Raw genomic sequence first — 22,182 nt, 5'->3', positions numbered from 1 at the left:
AAGACCACAACTCCTCGCTCTATCGCATCGCTGTAGAGATCGTTTTTGATGGACACATCAATTATCTCTCTAATTGCTTCTCGTAAAAGAATATCTCTTCCATTGCAACGTACGGGCATATGGGCTAGTTCACTCTAATGGCGAGAGATGAAGTCCAGGACAGAAATGAAAAAGAGAGAACTGAAAGGGGCACAGCTTAGCGAGTGAACATAAGAACCCAACTACCCAAGACTTCTACTGCCACGAGAACTAGAAGTACGGCGACGTCCCTTCCGAGTAGCAATCGGCGCCGACGTGGAAGATCCCATGGCAGTTCATCTCGTTGTCGTTCGAGCTCAGGACCAGCGCGCCGGTGTTGAGCTGCTCGATGTCCATGCTGGGTAAGGCGGCGAACCCGGCGGCAGTGTAGACACCGCTGGAGGCCTGGGAGCAGGCGAACCAGGAGGAGCTGCTGAATTGCTGGTTGGGAACGAGGTGCTGCTGGGCCACGGAAGGGATTTGCTCTCTTGGACGGACCATCCGGCTGATGTCGATGCTGGAGGGGTTGGCCGGGGACGACAGAAAAGAGAGAGCACAATCGGAGCTGAGCACGTGCGTCAACTGTCCATCGGATAACATCTTGTTGCTGCTGCTGCTCTCTGGCGGTGGCGGGGTGACGGCCTTCAGGAGAGGCTGGCACACGGGGATCTCGAGGGCCGGCGCGCCTGCGCTGAAGCTCATCGGTTCTCCTTCGTGGAGAAAGGGGAAGTGCCAGCCTTCCATAGTGTCGGACGACGTCGACCCGTTGAAGTTCTGCCTGCTTTTGCTAAGAACCTCGTGGGTGTAGTACGAATTGCTATCCTCGTATTTGATGATCCCGGACCAGCTTGGCTCTGCTGCCCTCGGAGCAGAGAACGACGCGAAACTTGTCCCTGCATTTGAATACAAACCTGAATGCCCGTCATGAAACGAGTTCAAGAGTTTAGACTTTAGACTGCTATTCAAATCTAGAAGTATAAAACATTGAAAATGCAGGCATTGTGCCACCAGTCAGTTCATTTGAATATTCAGGTTGCACTATGCTCTTGTGGCCAAGGAAGAATAGTACGAAGGGTAAACGAAAGGTGTATAGTGCCATTTCCTGTTCGCTGTCTGGGGTTGCAGGATGTGTGTAGTGTGGTGTGTAGTGGGACTGTGTAGTGTGGAGTGGACACACCGTTTATCCCATCTTGATATTTTAGGGGAAATGCAGGTGGTCAAGCTTATCATCAGTTAGACAGGAAAAAATATGTCCCGATTAATTAAATTACAAAACCGTAGTTTTGCAGGCTAGATGTATGAACAACTATAGATAACTATAACAGTTTGGCGAGGGTTTACATTTGAATTAATGTACATAATAACTTAAGTTCTGGTTTTGAGATTACTATATATTTTGTTTGTTTCAGCTGTGTCAAAGTAGCAATCAACAAGCTAGCAAAACAGTAGTTAAACAAATAAAATACCTTGTTGGGTTGTCTTGCGGCGCCTGTTGCGCTCGTCAAGGCGCTTTCTACAGCTACGCTTAGCCTCGTCAAACTCCTCAAGTAAGTGAAACCTAAAGAGAAAAAGATTCATGACAAAAGACAAAAGCATTTAAGTTAAATAAAGGAGCCATAAACTCATAATACTAACATATATGAAAGAATAGGTACCCATTGAGGAATATGCACTAATCAATATCACCCTTAATGACATAGTAACACTGTTATGACATTTTTTTCTCCTTCGGAGGAGGGAAAATCCCCCAGTGTTAATGTATATACTCTCCCTCCATTCCATAATTCTTGTCGTGATTTAGTTCAAATAGGAACTAAAACCACAGTAATTATGGAACGGATGGAGTACTGAGCATATGTGATTGTTCTAGCAGGAAGAGAGCAACCAGAACACACTTGAAGACCGTTAGGTATAGAACCTCGCATAACCTTGCTATAAACAAATAAAATATCTCTTAATATCTTGTCACTATCATAATAGAGTTAAGTGTTACAAGGAAATCATATCATAACATCATGGACAAATAAGCCAAGAACCAAGTATGGCATTCGGGATTAGAGAGAATTTGTATGCAAGTGCACCACTTCGATGCTGAAAGCACGCATGAAATTCTAGAACAGACAACTTAGGTTTAGGTTATTCATTCAAAATCATCACTACAGATTTTGATATTGTTTTCTGAGCAGATAATCTGCTCTGATATAATAAAGCACCTGAATAATTAAAAGCTTCAAGGACTAACGAGGTACTCGAACAGAATGGTCTGAATATTTATTTGCTCAGTATTAAAACATCACACACAGATTCTCTAAAGAAAGATTACTACACAGCTGGACCACTCAGATTTCAGTGCATGGGGCTTCCCTTTACAGAAGTTTTCTACTGGGCCCTGTAAAAAGCACAGCAAATTAGTGCAATTCTTGTTGGACATTTGGACCACAGTACGGTTTCTAACCGGAAGTATATGGCACTACGGCACAAGCCTGAAGGAGCACTGATATGAAATCTACCAAACGGTATGGTCATCCAAATTTTCCTCGATTGGGTGCACTATTGCCTGCTATATGCTTGATAGGTAACCAATCATTGGAAATGTACTCCACTGGATAAACAAAATTTAGAAGAAGAGACCAAATGATCGATGGATAATTTTTGTATTGCTTAATGTTTCAAAGCACATGAGGCAGATTAGTTCCTCACTACATCTCAAAAATATAAAAGACACAAACTCAATTGAGCTAGAGTTGAACCCTAAAAGATTTTAAGCAACGCGGCACAATTGTGAAATGAACCAGGCAAAAAAGTGCATTACAAAAACACGTCAAATTGGAGGCACCCTATTTGATGAAAGGATGTGAATTCCCATATCAAACTAATAGGAGCAGTTTTAACATGGTCCCTCTTACCCAGAAGGGGCGATTCGGTGCCCGAGCTCAGATGCTCCCGAAATCGTCGTCGTACGTTCCTGGCTCGGGATGCGAATAAATCGCACTGGCGCGTCTGACACGAGGTCGTGGAAAAGGGCCGCACGGTTATATACGGTACTCCCTCCATTCCAAAATATAGTGCGCCCGCGCTTCCCGAGGTCCAACTTTGACCATAAATTTAGCTAACGAGACCGATTGCGGCGGGAGAAAAAGTTATATAATTGAAAACTTCTTTTGAATACGAATTCACTGGTATAACTTTTGCTCCCGCCGCAATCGGTGTTGTTTGTTAAATTTTTTGTCAAAGTTGAAGCACGGGGACAGAGGAAGCACTATATTTTGGAACGGAGGGAGTAGGAAACAGTGCTTTGTCTCTGGGCCTGAATCGTATGGGCGAGACGGAGGACGCGCGCGGCCGTCCCGGTCCCTCGTTGCCAGAATTATGAGCCAGGGATCAGATCAGGAGTCAGACTAGGAGAAAAGCTGAGCCGTTTGTCGTTCCTGGGTGTAGCACTCTCTTCCCCTAAGAACACCATTATCGCCTTGCGTGTTGAAGTGAGCGGGTCCTGGCGGCGGCGCTCGCTGTGAACCGGCGGCAACGGGACGGGCCTGGGGGCGTTCGCCATTACCTTCTTTTTTCATGTTCCTGCTGCTAGATGAGTCGCCGACAGCCTCGACCTCCCAGATCCGGTTCCTCTGGTGTTGTTGCCGACAAGCGAGGCCAACCGTACCGAACCTGGATACTCAAATGCTGGGTCTGGTTGCGGTCAGCGAGTCGGCGGCGATGACCTTGACAAAGGACGAGGTGGAGTTCGCCGGCGTGCGGATGCATCTCCGGTCGGTGCAGTCTACCGACAGAGTCCACCCAGAGGCCCCCGGGTGAACAAAAAGGTCTGAACCCAAATCCTACCCGCTAAATAACTATACTGTTTTCCGTTCAGCTGTAGAAATTATTTTGTTATGTCCATATGCGCTAGTTGGCTTAGACATTCTTGCATCTGTCCTTAGTGGTAACTGGTTTCACTGTCAGAACGCCCAGTCATTATACTGTTAGATTTGTTGAGGCTGGAACAATATACTGAATATGTATGATTGGGAAAAATTCAGATTATGGCTGGGAAGTGCACCTCCAGACCGGACACCGTGCCCATCGCGGATGAGTGCTGAGGAGCAGTCAATTCGCAAGTATGCAGAGGAGCCTACAAAGAGTGTTATACATCCGGCACTTGGTTTCAGTTTTGATTCACTTGGTGAGGTGTATGACTTCTACAATTTGTATTCCTGGGAGACCAGCTTTGGAATTAGAGATATGGTAAGAGCAGACTCAATGCCAAGAGGACAAAGTGCATGCAGGAGATAGTCAGCGGTTGCTCGGTTGATTTTCTCTTTGTTCTGGATAGCATTCCTTGAATATCTAAGTTGCGAGCAGATGTTTCTGGAAGTATCTGTTTATCACTCTTTTTGTACCTTTTTAGAGTTGGGAGAAGACAGTGGATTGCTACAGTCCTGGTCAGGGGTTGATGCCTGCTAGTTTTAAAGTCAAGATCCGTGCCTTTAGATGGAAACTATGAAGCATTTGAGGAGATTATTGACCCTGATTTTGGAGAATCAGCCATTGAGCGGGTAGCACCTGTCGACTCTGGTGAGTATGTTGGGTGGGTGTGCTTGTGTTATACCTTTGACGGCAAGTTTTGTTTTCACTGATTTTCATACCAAATTATATATTTTCTCAGGGATTTGGTGGATAATTCTCCTGAGGGCATATGGTAACATTACCGGAGACTATGCACTACAAGAAAGGGTTGATGCGCAGACAGGCATCAGACTAATCCTGAATTTATGCTTGTCTGATGGATTTGACAGTTCCCTGCGTTGTTGGTCACCGACGGATCATGCATGATTGGTTGGAGGATGGGAATCCATGGACATCCTCTTGAGATCCAGGTAAGCTAATCTTGGACACTTGATCTTAATATAACCAAGTATCACATGGTATTTATGGCCTTATGGGGTAAAAGGATATTTGTTCTGTTCTAATAAAAAATCTGAACTGACAACTCAAATGGAATGACCATCTTTGTTTGACAATTCACGCTGTAGATGCGAGGCTCACAAGTTAAAAAAACCAGTAAATTAGAAGCAGCACAGCGCAAAGCACTAGTCCTGTTAGGTTCCCTACGAGAACACTCTCTTTATACTTTTGGTCGACAGCCAAGACCCGCAGTGCTGCTTCTAATTTACTGGTTTTTTTAAGACACAGAAGTTGGCATTTCTAATCTCACCAGGGTAGCCACTTCATCAGATGCCGGTTATTTCGGCAAGTTTGTGGTCCCTTAATCCATCGATACAAGAGTACACTGTTGTATAGATTTCACGTAATCGCAACTGTGTACACGAGTCCAATTAACTCAAAGTTGATTGGCAGTTGTATATACATATATCATGTAAATATTGGCCACTTGACTATCAAGACTGATAGTCAAGATCTCTGAAATAAGCTTTCTAAGGCCTTTTACAATGGAAGATGCTTAGAGAGATGCTTAGAAAAATAAACCGAGATTTTCTGAAGCACCGGTTCTTATTTCTACAGGAAAGACGCTTAGTTAAGCGTCTATCTGTCCAAATAAGCACCGGTGCTTAAAAAAAGTCTGGTTTATTTTTCTAAGCATCTCCCCCTAAGCATTTCCCATTATACAAGTCCTAACTGCGCCCTTTTAACACGCCGCTGGTTGGTCCATGCATGCAATCCCCGGCACCTAACAGAGCAGGTAAATTTTCATCTCTGGAGTAGTACCTGGTTCTAGGGGCGAGAGGCTGGGAGGTGCATTTTTTAATACGGTCTCAGACCGGTGGCAGTTTGTGAGTCAGGCGCCATGCACGGCTCAGGCGGGCACAGAAATGAGGCTGAGCCGTGAAACGACTACCTCATCCGCGTATACAGTACGACCTGCCATCGCATTCATTGCTCGCCTGCGCCGGGGATATACGGTCGTTAAATACAAAGGGTAGCACAGATCCACATGCCAGCTTGCGGTGTGGATTTCGGGTGCATCTGAGCCCGGGATCAGAAATGAATTTTCGCCTCTTACCCCCTCTTTTCACATGAGAGGTAAGAGTATAAAATAGATCTTAGCCGTTGATCTCATTACTGAGTGACTTGATTAACTCTTACCTTCTTACCTCACATATAAAAAGAGGAGGTAAGAGGGACCATGTTAAAATTTGCCAACAAATAGACATTATTTTAGCAGAGTCAAATTGCAGTGGAAGATCTATTTAAATGATTGTAGGGTATGGGTCACCATCTTCGCCCATGGGTAAGCCCAATGGGTTATCCATGTTGGAGTATAATGTCCGGCCCTCTCCCATAGTTCAGACTTTTGGATGAGTTAGCTGGAGCATGAATTCAATATGGTATCCGAGCCGGGAGGTCTTGAGTTCAAGACCCTGCCAACACAGTATTAAAAAAGGGATTCCACGGCCTACATAAAATCCCATGTCTAAGAGAGCTAAATAAGCCTAGACGTGAGGGGGTATGTTGAAATATATTGCCCACCTCCCTCCATCAGTTCAGACTGATGGGTGGACTGATTAGGTGCATAAACTTACAACCAAGAGGTTTAGGGTTCAAAACCCAGTAAACGCAATAAATAATTGCGGCCTGCCCCCACTCCCATAGTTCGGACTTTTGGATGAGTTGGCTGGAGGGCGAGCTGTGTATATAAACTGTGCTCTTCTTTAGTACCACTCACCTAGGCTAGCATATGGGAGGGCAAGTTGGGTATATAAATGAGATGGTTAGCTTTGCCCACAGAAGAGAGGATCGTGGAGCCGAATTTATTTATTTTTAATAATTTTTATAACAAATTCCGAAAATATATGCCCTAGTTAAAAAAAATTCAATTCTATGACCCCGTTCGCCTTGCTGAAGCCGAAGAGGGATATTTCGGTCATCCTTATGCCGAAGAGGAATTTTTCGATCTTTGCTAAGCCGAATAGATCACTAATCCACTTTTGGGCCTCTATCTGCACCTCTTCGGCCGGCAGTATACCGAAGAGCCGTCTTCAGCCTAGGGAAGACAGAAAGGTGCTTCTTAGACCGAAGGATGACCAAAAAGTATCTCTTCGGCTTCGCAAGGCCGATGGGGTCATAGAATTGATTCTTTTTAAACTAGGGCATACATTTTCGGAATTTTTTATAAACAATAATATAAAAAAACCAAGTTAGCTGAGTTACTAGCAAACTCCCCAAAGCTGTATGTGACAGAGCATTAAAAATTAAATTAAATTTATGCTGGACCCGATGGGTGCCCGATAGGTTGGGTTACCCGATGCATCAGTTTGATTCGACGCCCATGGGTAGGGTCGTGGGCAGAAGATAGGCCTTATTGTGGGTTCGGGCGTGGATCTTGCAGAGGCTAACCCATCTAAACCAGACCTGATTGCCAAGTTGAGCTGGATCTGTGACATCGTTTCTTCTTGTGGGAGTAATTGTGATGATGATGTTCTTAATTTAGATAGTTAGCTATATCGAGAAATTATTACTAGTTATTGTTTAGCCTTAGTTATTATGTAAGTGGATTAGGGATGTTGTTCTTCTAATTCTGAAGTCCTGAACTATTTAACTATGTATAGTGTACCTAGAGCAGAAAATAAATAAGTAACATAAAAAAGTATCAAAAATAAAAAAGTAACATACATGAATAAAAAAAAGATTGAACATTTACGTTAAAAACCTAAATGAAAATAACCTAAATAAAACCTAATTTTAATATAAATTAACTAAAATGTAAATAAAAAGTTACCCAAAAACAAAAGGTTAAATAAAATAATCTATACTAAAAATAAAAAAATACATCGAATAATAAATTAAAGCTTTACCCTAAGTAAAAGTTGACCTACATAAAACCTATTTTAAAATAAATTCAATAAAAAACTTAAAACATACTGATGGTGTGGCCCGCTCAAGCCCACGCCACCATCCAAACACATCCACTCTTTGACCGCCCCGCCCCGCCAATCTATCCCCAATTACTCATTCTCCATGCTCACGCCGCCGCGGCACCCCCAAGCCGCCACACCACCGGCCTGCCGCCATCTATGCCGGCAACACCACCTCCATCCTCTGTCAGCACATCCGCCTTTGTCGCTGCCTCCTTCTGCGCCTGCCCACAGTGAGTACCGACCCCCTCCCCTCATTTATCAGTGTAATTTTAGTGCTGTTGGTGAAGTTTTTAATGTAGATTTAGTGAGGTTTTAGTGTAGGTTCTAGTGTAGTTGTTAGTGTAGATTTCGTGTAGTCTTAGTGTAATTTTAGCTAACTTTTAGTGTACATTTAGTGTAGTTTTAGTGTAACTAGCACAACTGCCCTCACAAATGCTAGAGCATAGTTTTCAAATATGGTTTATGACCACATCAAATGCTATGCTAAATAAATTATCATGCGGGAAACATCTTTGGTTAAATTTAATTATATGTGACAAATAAAGATGTCATTCCACCTCTAGGTACGACGATAGAGTTTTGGTGGCACGACTCCCTGTAGTAGGGTTCAAATCCATCTTTGGTTAAATTTAATTTTATGTGACAAAGAAAGATGTCATTCCACCTCTAGGTACGACGATAGAGTTTTGGTGGCACGACTCCCCCTAGCAGGGTTCAAATCCTTTTACTCACATTTGTCCTCCATAACACTAAGCTCCCTAATTTTGAAGATCCCACATTCAATTGAGGTCTCCAATTAGAATTGGATCATCCGATTTCATGCCGGTCAACAATCCTGTTATACTATGCACTATGATTTCTAATTTTAAGGCCTCACAATAATTGAGGTATTCAATTTAGAATTGGGTCATCCGATTTTGACCGGGTCAATAATTTCTCAGCTCTCCAATTCAATTCTTTTAATTTACCATGTTCCCAGATTTTGAAGCAACGATTTTTCAAATCAATCAGTAGCAACCGACCTATAAAAACATATCAATTCCGCGCACCCTCCCACCATCTAGAAAAAAGAAGCGCCACCATGTGTTATTGTAGCATCAATATAGTACATGCAACCACCGACACCAAAATTTTCCCAATAGATTGGTTAGTGGATAACAAAGAATCACACCACGAAAGGTCCACCAAATCACCACATTATAAAAAAAACACTCTATCATATCCCCCACTTGCGAAACTAATATTCCATCAATTAGAAAATAAGGGGTATTTGTTTTTAGAAAGTCAAGTTTCTCTAACTTTGACTAATCAGAGCAAAAATATCGACATCCACAATATTAAAAAAAGTATGGAAATACATTTTGTGATGAATCTAAAAGTACTGGTTTGAAGTTATGGATTTTGAAATATTTCTCTATAAATTTGATCAAACTTCAAAGATTTGACATTTCAAAAAAGTAATGCGTCTTATATTTCGAAGCAAGGTGATTTTTTAAGAAACTCAACGACACGAACGGTGCAACAAAGCGCGCACAACCCTTCTAGTACTATATGATGCTTCCATCTTTGTCGTATGAAGCTAAGGTTTCCTTGACCATTTTGAAATAGCTCCATAATAATAGTGTTTCTCCAAAAGAAAACTCTAATGTTCTGTTATTTGGACTAACTATCCCTTAGAGGGTATCTTTACGGCATCTCCAACGTGGACCATCAAACCGCCCGCATATGTCCGAACCACGCGATCCAGACGTGTTGTGCCATCCAACACGGTCCTGGAGACAAGGGGTTGCGGACGTCCTGTCAGCTGCCACGTCCACTTCTAACTGCAGGACCCGCCCAAAAATCCCACCGCCTCTCTCGCGGTTTCCATCGAACGCCCGTGTCGCTTGTTAGTCCGCATTCATGCCGGCCCAGAGCATGAAGCGGCTCGCATTGATGCCCGCGATTTGACCAAATCGCGGGCCGCGTTGATGGACGTGACCTCTTGGGCGTCACCGCTTCAATGCGGACGCCGCGTCCTGACAAACCTACTCCGCCCCCTACGCAACCGCGGCCTCGACATCGGAGGCCACGTGAAGGACGAACCCCTATCCCTTCCGTGCAACCGCGGCCTCCACATCGAAGGCCTCGTGAAGGACGAATCGGCGTCCCTCCAGCACCTCCGCAAGGATGAGCCAGTGTTGCCCCCCAGCGCACAGCCGACATGTCCACATTGACAGGCCGTCGCCGCCGCCACGCCGCAACCGCCTCCCAGTCAGGAAGGAGGAGCTGCCGCCCGCGGTCAAGAAGGCGCATAGCCGCATCCTCCAGTACCTCGGAGGAGGTGGGTACGACGGTCCCTCTGGATCGAGGGCCATCATATCCGAGGCGGAGCGCGCAGCGAGGCAGTGGGCCCAGTACAACCAGTGCAATGTTGGTGTAGCCCCACATTCGCCAAGAGGGACATGAAGCAAGAATGGGTCCGCAACGACTCGGATCTCACCGCCGCGTGGGCGCTCAACCGCTCCATCACCACCGTGGAAACGGCCACCAGGCGTCGCCGCCACCTCGACGGTGAGCTCATAAAGGTCGGCGAGAAGTGGTTGCTTGGCGATTGCTCTGCCAGCGCCAGAAGGGGCAAGGCCGCCCCCAGGGCTCTGTCGGTGCCATTAATAGTGGCCAAGGCGGCCCTTCGCACCGCGCAACAGGATGCAGAGCGGCAGGCAGTAGTTGAGAGTCTTTAGTTGATCCAATATATGGGTGGTAAATGGCGGCAATAACTCTAATTGTCCTAAGGTAGCGAAATTCCTTGTCGCTATACAAGCGTTGCCTAGTCTGCCACAAAAGTGAGCGGTTTTCTTCCCAGATTATGAAGATCCGCCACATTTTCTTTCAAGTCGGAGAGTTGAGATAGAATAACTTCGCCTTTGACACCATCCACTATTTGGGAAAATGGAGGAAAACCATTCTGATATCTGATTTCAGAGCTCACTTCGTATGAATGTACGAATCCTGGTCAGCTGGTAAACATAAAAGCACCGCATGAACTTTTATGCAACGATTGGGTTCGGCATTTTCAGAAAAAAAAATTAAGGATGAGGTAGTACCAAGGTATTTTTTTTTCCGTTACCGAATTTTTCCCGGCTCAGGATGGAAAGAACGGTTTCCAAAAAATCTTGGAATTTTCGTATTCTTTCGTCCGGGTTTTTTGAACAAAAATTGAATTAAAAAAATTAGCGTCAAAATATATTTAATTTAACTCTGGGTATGCACAAACTGCTTCCTAGCACGGTGGACATCACATCTCTTCTCAAGCAGAAGGGCGCATGTTGGATTCCTGTCGAGTGCACCACTGCATTGCGTTCAATTTCTCTTTTTTTTTGCGGGGGGCATTGCGTTCAATTTCGATGCCCTCGTTCTGGCATGCGCTTCCTACCAGCAGCCAGCAGGCCAAAAGCCAGTTCTGCACGTGTTTGCATACAATTGCAATGACTATATCATATTTTCGGGGTTGACCAGAATTTCCAAAAACAGGCCGGTTTCCGAAAATCTCGTTTGAAAAAAAACCCCACGGGGAGTACTTAGTTAACTAAGGGTTACAACGCGGACCAACCTGTGGTCAGACGGGCTGTGGTATTCCCAGCCCATCAAGGTTCAAGTCCTGGTGCTCGCATTTATTCCTGGATTTATTTTAGAATTTTCGGCGATGCACATTTAGTGGGAGAAGACGTTCCCGCTGACGACGAGGTGCCTACGGTGACTTCATAAAATTTCAAGATGATATACCGGCTCAGTCTTTCAGAGGTGCTCATAGAGATAGGGTGTGCGTGCATGCATTTATAGAAACGAGTGTATGCGCGTGTATATGAGCACTTGCGTTTGTACCGTGTTAAAAAAAACTAAGGGTCACAACTTACATGCCTCTAAAAAATTACACCAAAAACAATCTAAAGGCACCGCGCTGATTTTTCACGTCTTCGTGTTGGCTAAATTTATCTATTAACAGAGTTAATATATTTATCTAACATGATCGTTACCTGCTGCACTGCTGGCAGAAGCGCATCGCGCGGCCAGCGACGATGGCGAGGGGCATCTTGGAGTGCGCCTCGCAGACCTTGTGCCGCATGTAGTAGTGGCGGCACTTGCTCAGGTCGGCCTTGCAGCCCTCCACCGCGCACGACGGACAGTGCCCCGCCCTCCCGCTGGAAACCAGGCGCGGCCGCTTCAGCGGGCTCGGCGACGGCACCACCGCCGCCGCTGTCGACCAAGCCGGCGGCGCCAGCGCCGGAGTAGGCCTGGCAGGAACTGCGTAGTGCTCCAGCTCGGCAAGGTCCCAAGAACCCGGCATCGTGAGATCTCGAGATCGCTCGCTCACTGACCAGCCAGAGCTAGCAAGCAGCCCCACACTGCTTCCGGTGACGCTTCTTGGCCACCACAGACCTTTCGGTCTGTCAAGATCAGGACACTGCTCGCCGGTTTTCCGCTCCTCCGGCTGGTCCCTGACACTATACATGCATGCCGCGACGCGGGCACTAGCAATCCAGCAAGAATCATTCCGCGGTGATCACCATCCTAGACCAAGATTTTTTTCTACGAAATCTTAGACCAAGATACAGAGGCGAACAAATGGAAAGAAGTGCAAGAAGAGCTCAAACGCGCAGAGGGGTATGCAGCAGCAGATAAGCTGGGGGTCGGGCCGTCGGGAGCTAGAAGGCGATAAAGAAATGGAGAAATAGGGGCGGCGAGCACACACGCGCACTAACAGGGAGTAGCAAGACAACATAACCCAGGTGACTGGGAGGCAGTCAGTGCTTGCTCGCAGAGGCAAGTGCAGCAGGTGTGCGGGATGGAGCAGGGACAGCCATGGCTGGAAGAGGTAGCTTGTGGGACTGTGGGGAGGGATGGACTTCTACCAGTAGGGGGAGGAGTAGTGTATATAATACTAGCTTCTCTCAAATAACACTAATGCAGAACTGACCATTAGTCCCGATTCGTAAGGGGTCCAGGTTCACCAACCTGGACTAAAGGGTCAGGACTAAAGGCCCTCCTTTAGTCAAGGTTTGTCACGACCCGGGACCAAAGGCACATCACGTGGCATGAGCCCGCGCCGGGGGCTTGGGGTCCTTTAGTCCCGGTTGGTATATATAGTAAAATTTCTCGTACAACCATATGCGCGCGCGCGCACACACACATATATATATATACACACACACACACAATTTGGTACATACAATTTCTCATACAATTTGCAGATCATTACATGTAGGTACTAGGTGTAATGGTATTCTTCTTCGGGATCTATGACCTGATCAAGCAAAAATCCTGCATCTCCTTCATTTTCAAAGAAGGAGATCAATATGAATATATTAGTTATGTGTATATATATTAGATCATGATAAAAGGAATTGTGAATTGTGTTTACGTACTGCCAGATTTCTTCCACTTTTGCTCCTTTATGTCATAAAGCGAATGTTCTCGCAAGTATGCACATAAATTTTCCCCGACACCTGCCTCATGCATTTTACGATAATAGAATTCAACCAGATAATAATTAATAAAGCATGATAACGGTATTGAAATTAGAATTAAAGAGAGACGCGTGGACGTAGCTAATACTACTTAATTACGTACCCTGGGTTGCACCCATGTCAGCTCTTGTTTCCATGGGCCGGTAACCTCTTTGATGAACCTTTGCCAAACTCTGCGCGGCGAAGAAAATGAATAAAAGAGTTATTAATTAGTTGATATCAGGAAATGAACTAAAGAGGCTGACATAGTGCGATAATGATTGAAATTACCTGTCGAACATTTCCTTCATGAATAATTAATCTTTAGTATTTTTAAGTAGTGAGTCCAGTACTTGAACTTTTCCCTCGTCAACTTCAATGATTGGCAGGATCCAGTAAAAACTGCATGGGCATACGTTTGTATAATTAAGCGGGCATGTACATAACTCGTCAACTACACTTATTAACATCTAGTAAACAAAATATAATTTGTAGTACAAGACAGTAACACTCACCCGAAGTTGTAAGGAAGTACTATTTCTAGTTGGGTATTTAGTTGCTTCAAAAACTCTAGCAAGCTCTTCTGTGTCTCTTTTTTGCTGATTTCCCACACACCTTCATTAACGGTATTTGGGTCAATGAACCCAATGCCATAGCGTCCAACTCTTTTCATCTCATTAATCTTCATTCTGCATAATATCACAGAAAAGAATATATAGTGAGGATAATTAAAGGCAATGAACGAGCACATCTAAAGACTTAAATTACAGAAAGAAATCACTTACAGATAATAGCAACTGATGAGAGATTTGTCGAGTGCGTCTTGATTGAATAACTGAAACATTTCTTCAAACTCAATCCACAAAACTTTTCGATGGAAGTAATGCTCTTCCTTGACTTTCACCATGAGGGGCTCTCGACCGTTCTTTATTTCTCTCAATTACCAGTCATGCAATTTGCGCATTTTCGTTGATAGAAGCAGGACCTCCTCAGGCCTGACCAGAGGTTGGCCGCGGACATATTTCCATGCTAGTTCCTCCTCTTCAAACCCGGGGCCTAGGAGTTGTTCAACGGTGACACCGGCCTCTTTAGCCATCTGTCTATGAGCATCGGTTATTTCTGGCTTATCGGTGGTACTCACATGTGATTGTACAATGAGCGGGGGGGGGGGGGGGGGGGGGGTCGAGCGCTCATAGTATGAGTCCGTTCTCTTCACAACCGGTTGAGCCATATCCAAAAAGTGTTGTATGACTTCTGCATGTATTTTCTCCTTGGGCGTCGGGGGCGGTTTCTTCGCAAAAAGGGCATTCACTTCGGCATACACTATGGCCTTGTTTTCCTCGTCACTCCTGCCGTAAGCTAACTTCTTTTTTGCAGGAGGAGAGGCTTTCTTGCTTGGTGCTCTCTTCCTCTTTGGAGAAGGCTGACGCGCCCGAGATCGATATGGCAGACTCGCGCTTATGGGCTCCGTCTCGGGGTGGGATCGAGTCGGCTGACGCGGTGGCGGACTAGCGCCGCGCTCCGTCTCGGGCAGGGTTGGAGTCAGCTGACGCGGCGGACTTGGAGGAGGAGTTGGTGGCCTTGGAAAGACGATGCAATCCTTTCTCCATAGAATCATACGACGTATGGCGTCTCCCAGTGTGCGCTCCAGGAATATCAAACTCTAGCTCGTCATATCCCGACATCACTTCATCCACCCCGACACAAGCATAGCCAGATGGAATCAGATTGCCATGGAAGGTTGCTTCAGGGGGATTTGGTAAAGCATAGCCGCCCAACACCTTCATGGATATGTTCTTCACTTTCATGTGTAGCTCACAAGGTGTCGTACCTTTGATATCATCCACGGGGTATCTAGCCAGCAGTGCATCATTAGCCGGGGTGGAACCGATGCTTCCTTTCGGCATAGATGGACGGTGCTATCCAATGCTGGATCTGCTTGCTGCTACCGCTGAGACGCCCTTTCCTGGCTAAGTGAGTCGATCTGCTCTTGTTGCCGCATGAAAGCACATTCCAACTCCGTGTGCTTTGATTCTACCTGTTGAAGGCGGGTTGCTTCCTGCTTCCTCTGCTCCTCCTCCAGCTTCCTCTGCTCCTCCTCCTGCTTCTTTCTCGCACGGTTTCTGTAAGTGGGGTTCCAATCCGCAAACCTCTCAAACCACGTAACAACGTCTTTGCCTCGTGTTCGTCCTGGGTGTTCAGGATTTTTCAGGGCGTGCGTAAGTGAGGGAGTCCTGGATTAGGGGGTCCTCGGACAGCCGGACTATATCCTTTGTCCGGACTGTTGGACTATGAAGGTACAAGATTGAAGACTTCGTCCCGTGTCCGGATGGGACTCTCCTTGGCGTGGAAGGCAAGCTTGGCAATACGGATATGTAGATCTCCTCCCTTGTAACCGACTCTGTGTAACCCTAGCCCCCTCCAGTGTCTATATAAACCGGAGGGTTTAGTCCGTAGGACAACAACAATCATACCATAGGCTAGCTTCTAGGGTTTAGCCTCTATGATATCGTGGTAGATCAACTCTTGTAATACTCATATCATCAAGATCAATCAAGCAGGAAGTAGGGTATTACCTCCATCAAGAGGGCCCGAACCTGGGTAAACATTGTGTCCCCCGCCTCCTGTTACCATCTGCCTTAGACGCACAGTTCGGGACCCCCTACCCGAGATCCGCCGGTTTTGACACCGACATTGGTGCTTTCATTGAAAGTTCCACTGTGCCATCACCGTAAGGCTTGATGGCTCCTTCGATCATCGGACAACTCGATGGCAACGATGCGATCCAGGGTGAGGTTTTCCTCCCCGGACAGATCTTCATGTTCGGCGGCTTCGTACTGCGGGCTAACTCGCTTCGCCATCTAGAGCAGATCGATAGCTACGCCCCTGGCCATCAGGTCAGATTTGGAAACTTGAACTATACTGCCGACATCCGTGGAGACTTGATCTTCGACGGATTCGAGCCCATTTGCGCTCAATCTCGACGAGCATGATTTAGCTCTGCTGTCGGACTGTGTTCGGGAGATCACACCTGCAACTAATCCGGCCCTCAATCCGGAACAAATTGCGCCATCTGTGGACGGGTGGATGGACCCCGCCATGGAGGCCGCACGCTCAGTGGCGATAGCGCCGAATACTGACTTCACCTCCTACGAGACCCGTGTTGCCGAACCGTTGGATTCATCCCCGGCCACGGACTCCGAGCCGCTTGTGTCCGTGCCCATCGAATCTGATTGGGCGCCGGTCATGGAGTTTACCTCCACGGATATCTTTTAGCACTCGTCTTTTGGCGATGTGCTAGATTCATTATGGTCTCTCTCCCTGTCAGGAGACCCTTGGACGAACTATGTTCGGCTAGAATGGGATGCGGACGACGAAGAAATTCGTGACCCACCCACCACCCACTTAGTAGCCACTGTCGACGATTTAACCGACATGCTCGATTTCAACTCCGAAGACATCGACGGCATGGACGACGATGCAGGAGAGGAACAGGAACCATCGCCCACAGGGCGCTGGACAGCCACTTCATCACATGACATATACATGGTTGATACACCCAAAGAAAACAATGACAAGGAACGGAAGGATGCAGCACAGGATTGCTCCCTCGAGAAGCAACCAAAGCGTCGGCGTAGGCGCCGCTCCAAACCCCGCCTCGGCAAAAGCAGCGATAACAGTGCAAAAGAAAATAACACCCCAGTCGACTCCAGACGAAACGATGACCACATTGACCCAGCGGCAGAGCAGGATGAACCAGCAAACGACGAACATAGTACGGATCCGCTGTCCGAACATGGCGACGGCGAGGATAAAGCTCATCAACCTCCCTCCGGAGAGGAAAACAGTCCGGACGAGGATGCACACATCATCCCGGAAAGGCACTTGGAACAAGAGAACCTCCGCAGAAGGCTTATTGCCACCGCGAGGAGTCTGAAGAAGCAGAAGCAAAGGCTTAAGGCCGCGCAGAATACGCTCAACAGTAGATGGAACAAAGTGCTCGACAATGAAGAAAAGTATGGTGGTAGTTACCACACAAAGAGCTATCCAAAGCGCAAGCTGTTGCCGGAATTTGATGATGAGGCCTTAGAGCCCGCACAGCCGAAAAATAAAACGGCCGACCGGTCGGATCAACCACCTCGTGGCCGCGATAGAGCGGCTAACAAGGCCGCACATAAGTCAGCACACGATTCACGTGAGGACTTGCATCAGAAGACCGGCGCGACCAGATCCATCTACGGATCAAGAAAACGCGCTCCAGCGCACAACCAAAACCGAACACTACAACCGTCAGAACGCCATGACACATCCAAATACAGGGCTGCCACACACCCCCTATGTTTCACCGATGAGGTGCTGGACCACGAATTTCCAGAAGGATTCAAACCAGTGAACATAGAGGCGTACGACGGAACCACAGACCCTAGGGTCTGGATTGAGGACTTTATCCTCCATATCCATATGGCTCGCGGAGACGATCTCCACGCCATCAAGTACTTGCCCCTCAAGCTGAAAGGACCAGCTCGACACTGGCTGAAGAGCCTCCCCGAAAACTCAATTGGAAGTTGGGACGAGCTTGAGGATGCTTTTCGGGCTAATTGCCAAGGGACCTATGTCCGACCTCCGGATGCAGACAATTTAAGTCATATAATTCAACAGCCCGGAGAGTCAGCCCGAAAGCTTTGGAACAGATTTCTCACTAAGAAGAACCAAATCGTCGACTGCCCGGACGCCGAAGCCTTAGCAGCTTTCAAACACAGCGTCCGAGACGAATGGCTCGCCAGACACCTCGGCCAAGAAAAACCGAGAATAATGGCAGCCCTGGCAAGCCTCATGACCCGCTTTTGCGCGGGCGAAGATAGCTGGCTAGCCCATAGTAGCACCAGCGAACCAGGCACATCCGAAGTCAGGGATGGCAATGGAAAACCACGACGCAGTAAAAGCAAGCGCCGAAATAAAGAAGACAGCCCAGATAACACGGCGGTAAACGCCGGATTCAGGGGCTCTCGACCGGGTCAGCGGAAAAAGCCTTTCAAAGGCAGCAGAGATGGACCGTCCAGCCTAAACAAGATTCTAGACAAACTATGTCAGATTCATGGCACCCCCGATAAACCTGCAAATCACACCCACAGAGAATGCTGGGTCTTCAAGCAGGTCGGTAAGCTAAACGCCGAACACAAGGGGAGGGAGACACCAAGTGAAGACGAGGACAAGCCTCGCCAGCAAAGCACTGGGGGACAGAAAAATTCCCACCAGAGGTCAAAACAGTGAACATGATCCACGTGACGAAGAGGAGAAGCAAACATGCACTCCGAGACACACGCGCCGTAGAGCCCGTCACCCCTAATTTCAACCCCTGGTCGGCCTGCCCGATCACTTTTGATCGCAGGGATCACCTGACAAGTATCCGGCACGGAGGATTGGCTGCCTTGATGTTAGACCCAATAATAAACGGATACCATCTCACACGAGTCCTTATGGACGGCGGCAGTAGTCTTAATTTGATATATCAGGACACAGTCTGCAAAATGGGGATAGACCCGACAAGAATCAGCCACAGTAATACTACCTTTAAGGGGGTAATACCAGGCCCAGAGACCCGCTGCACGGGCTCTCTAGTACTAGAGGTTGTATTCGGTTCTCCCGACAACTTCCGAAGCGAAAAGTTAATCTTCGACATCGCTCCATTCCGAAGTGGCTATCAAGCACTACTCGGAAGAGCAACTTTTGCTCGTTTTAATGCAGTACCGCATTACGCTTACCTTAAGCTTAAGATGCCCGGTCGACGTGGCATCATCACATTTACCGGAAATATCGAGCGTTCCTTATGCGCGAAAGAACGTGTGGCGGCTTTAGCAGCTGAACACTAAACGGCCTCTCCAACCAGAATAAATGATCGGTCGTCAAGACCACGGACACAGCTAGATGAGTCCGGCACATCACTAGCTGTAACAGCTTAGACATACCTAAGATTGGTTTGATGGATTTACCCTCATAGGCGGTACCAGGGGCTTCCCGCATGTAAAAGGACTATAGTTCGGCTCGACCTTACTTATCTCTATTTCTAATGGTTTATTGAGAATAACCAATTTTTTTGCACGACAACTTTCACTTAAGTTCCTCTCTTTTACAGATGGTAATCGTGCTACACCCTTCTAGGATACGGCACAACGGAGACACAGGCGCAGACATGCAGCAGGGCCCTGCTCAAAGGTTTCTTTTTAGATTAAGACCCTGCGTAAACCTTTTTTACTGCCTCTTGTTGTTTAACATCCTCCGGATACTTAGCATAACCGAGAGGGATGCTGACGTTATTGGCACTTCGCCACGTCAAAATAATGCATGTACATGGACACTCAGGGATCATTATAAGGGCGTTATTCAGCCCGGTATATGTTCTAAAGACCGAATACCTTAGGGAGTGTTCGACGTCGCGAGTTTGGCCTTATATGCATCAGCTCCGAATCATGTCTTTGGTCAAATGTTGGGTTTGCCCGGCTCCCGTGTTTTGCTACCTTATGTTCCGCTCTATCGGCTAAGGTGGCACCGGGAGAACTACTGCGATTGTGCCCTGGTTCATCCGGATGAGCACCTCAGTAGAGAAAGCCAAAAACTGACTGTCATGATAAAGCGCGAGACTGGTCAACCACTCGATGACTTAGCGGAATCTTCGGGATTCCTCCGCATTAACGAAGGGCCGTTTCCCGGTCATGTACGTACGCGCCCCGTATTTGGATGAGCGCGGAGGTACCAGGGGCTATATAGTAGTCCCACCGTCAAACTCCTAAGGCTAAGTGAAAGTGTTAAAGCAATATAGTCCGATTGCCTCGTTCGCTGCGCTATCGCCTCCTTAACGGACCAAGACGTTGGATCAAGTGTGAATACGCGTTTTTTGCGAACACCCCCGCATTATATGCGTGGGGGCTGAAGCCGACGACTGCAAACTTTCATATTATATACATATATACATAAACGGCCGCACAGGAGGCATCATAATACTTTCAGGCAAAAGTATAAACACAGCCTTTATAATTTAATAAACATTGTTCTTACAATGGGAATACATGTCACTAGAACATAATATTCTTCGAGCACTGAGCCTCTATTAAACGAGAGCCTTCAAGGACTTCTTCAAAGTAGTGCTCGGCCGATACTCGGCCCACGGTCGAACTTTGGGTTGCAATAGCGGTGGCCTCCATCTCTGCCCAGTATGTCTTGACACGGGCAAGCGCCATCCGCGCACCCTCCACACACGCCGACCTCTTCATAGCGTCGATGCGCGGCACATCACCAAGGAACTGTTTAACTAAACTAAAATAACTATTCGGCCTTGGCCCTTCCGGCCAAAGATGATCCACAACAGACCTCATGGCAAGCCCGGACAACCTATGGAGCTCAGCCCACTCGGCCATTCGCTCATTCAACAGCAGCGGACGCACTGGAACATTGAACTGTGACTAGAACAGCTTTTCCACTTCACAATCTTTTTGATCTTTGAAAAACTTGGCCGCATCAGCAGCACTCGCTGCCAAATCCACGTATGCGTCTGCAGAACTCCATAATTGATCAAGAGGGGCATACTTAGGATCTCCGAACTTCGTCCGCAACAAAAAGGGCTTCCCAGCCGCGATATCCCCGGCTTGACGTAGCTCCTCCTTCGCCGCTTTGATTCTAGAGCGGGCGTCCTTGGCCGCTACCATGGCCTTCTCCAGGTCCGTCATCTTCGTTCGCTTTTCCTTTTCAAGAAGCTCATAATGGTCAGTGACATCTTTCAACTCAACAACCATCTTGGCTATTTTATCCTTGCTTTGGCAATGTGTAGCCTGTTCGGCTCTCAGCTCTTCGACCGCCTCTAGAGCGGCCGCATCACTCCTCCTGGCTTGTTCCTTGGCTCGGGCAAGTTCCGCCCGAAGGGTCTCCATGGCGACAGGTCCATCTGCAGTCACAACATATTACAGATACTAGCATCATGCTCCTCTTAATATGTATTGATCCCAGGAGAATGCATACCCTGTGCCTCGTCAAGCCGCTTGTTTACAAGCACGATGTCGGCATCTGCCACATCAAGTTGCCGCTTCAGCTCGGCAAACTCACCAGTCCGGCTAGCCACTGGACCTCCAGCCACCTGCACATGCAAGGCGGCCTGATTATTACCTGGGACTATGATCCTCTGTTTGCCGCCGTTCTCAACAGCAACCAGAGTCTCAGGGGCTACTATCTGCATAGGGCACACCTAGCGTGCGCGGTACCGTCAAAAACATACACTATTTCACGTACCTCAAAGCCTTTCAGCAGACTCATAAAAGCTTCATGCAACCCGCTTTCGGCGGATGAAATCCTCTCAACCACCGTGCCCATTAGAGCACGATGCGTTTCCGAGACAGCCGCTTGCTCCAGAAGATTCATCAGTGCGTCCGATCGCACACCGGACGATTCCGGACTCTTTCTGTGGCTCTCCTTAGGAGCCGAATACTCCGTACTTCGGGGGGCCGAAGGGTTACCCCCTGGCCTTGGCGGATCAGGAGAAATCCTCCATGACGACACCTCAGGGTCCCCGCTTCACGAGGCAGGGAGGCACGGGAAGGTGTTTCGCTCTCCATCATCTCCGGAAGAAGATCCCCCGAAGACGAACTCTGCCAAGAAGGGCTACGATCCGAACTACAAGATGCACGCTTCGGTTATCGTTCTCGGAAACGAAGCAGGATATATTTACTATAAAGTACATTTGTTTACTTACAGCTCGGTAGAGGGCTGGTCCCCTTGCGGGTACTGTGCGGTAAGGATGCCCACCGGGGTAGGACCCTCCG

The 22,182-nt window shown here is 47.4% G+C and overlaps 1 long non-coding RNA gene and 1 pseudogene across 2 annotated transcripts; one reads left to right on the top strand and one right to left on the bottom strand.

Moving 5' to 3' along the window:
- Positions 1-234: 234 nt before the first annotated feature.
- Positions 235-13,085, bottom strand: LOC109779379 (squamosa promoter-binding-like protein 16; annotated as a pseudogene).
- LOC120963152 (uncharacterized) lies at positions 3,434-19,856 on the top strand. Of its 2 annotated transcripts, none has more exons than XR_012182706.1 (4): positions 3,434-3,836; positions 4,053-4,587; positions 4,679-4,889; positions 19,509-19,856. It is a non-coding gene; the product is annotated as an uncharacterized lncRNA (long non-coding RNA). The 2 variants fall into 2 exon arrangements; XR_005755199.2 differs by lacking the exon at positions 19,509-19,856 and adding an exon at positions 14,753-15,336.
- Positions 19,857-22,182: the final 2,326 nt, after the last annotated feature.

The sequence above is a fragment of the Aegilops tauschii genome, chromosome 4, assembly GCF_002575655.3.
Source record: "Aegilops tauschii subsp. strangulata cultivar AL8/78 chromosome 4, Aet v6.0, whole genome shotgun sequence".
Classification (NCBI taxonomy): Eukaryota; Viridiplantae; Streptophyta; class Magnoliopsida; order Poales; family Poaceae; genus Aegilops; species Aegilops tauschii.
The sequence above is the reverse complement of the archived record's forward strand: the minus strand, read 5'-3'. Positions and strand labels throughout refer to the sequence as shown.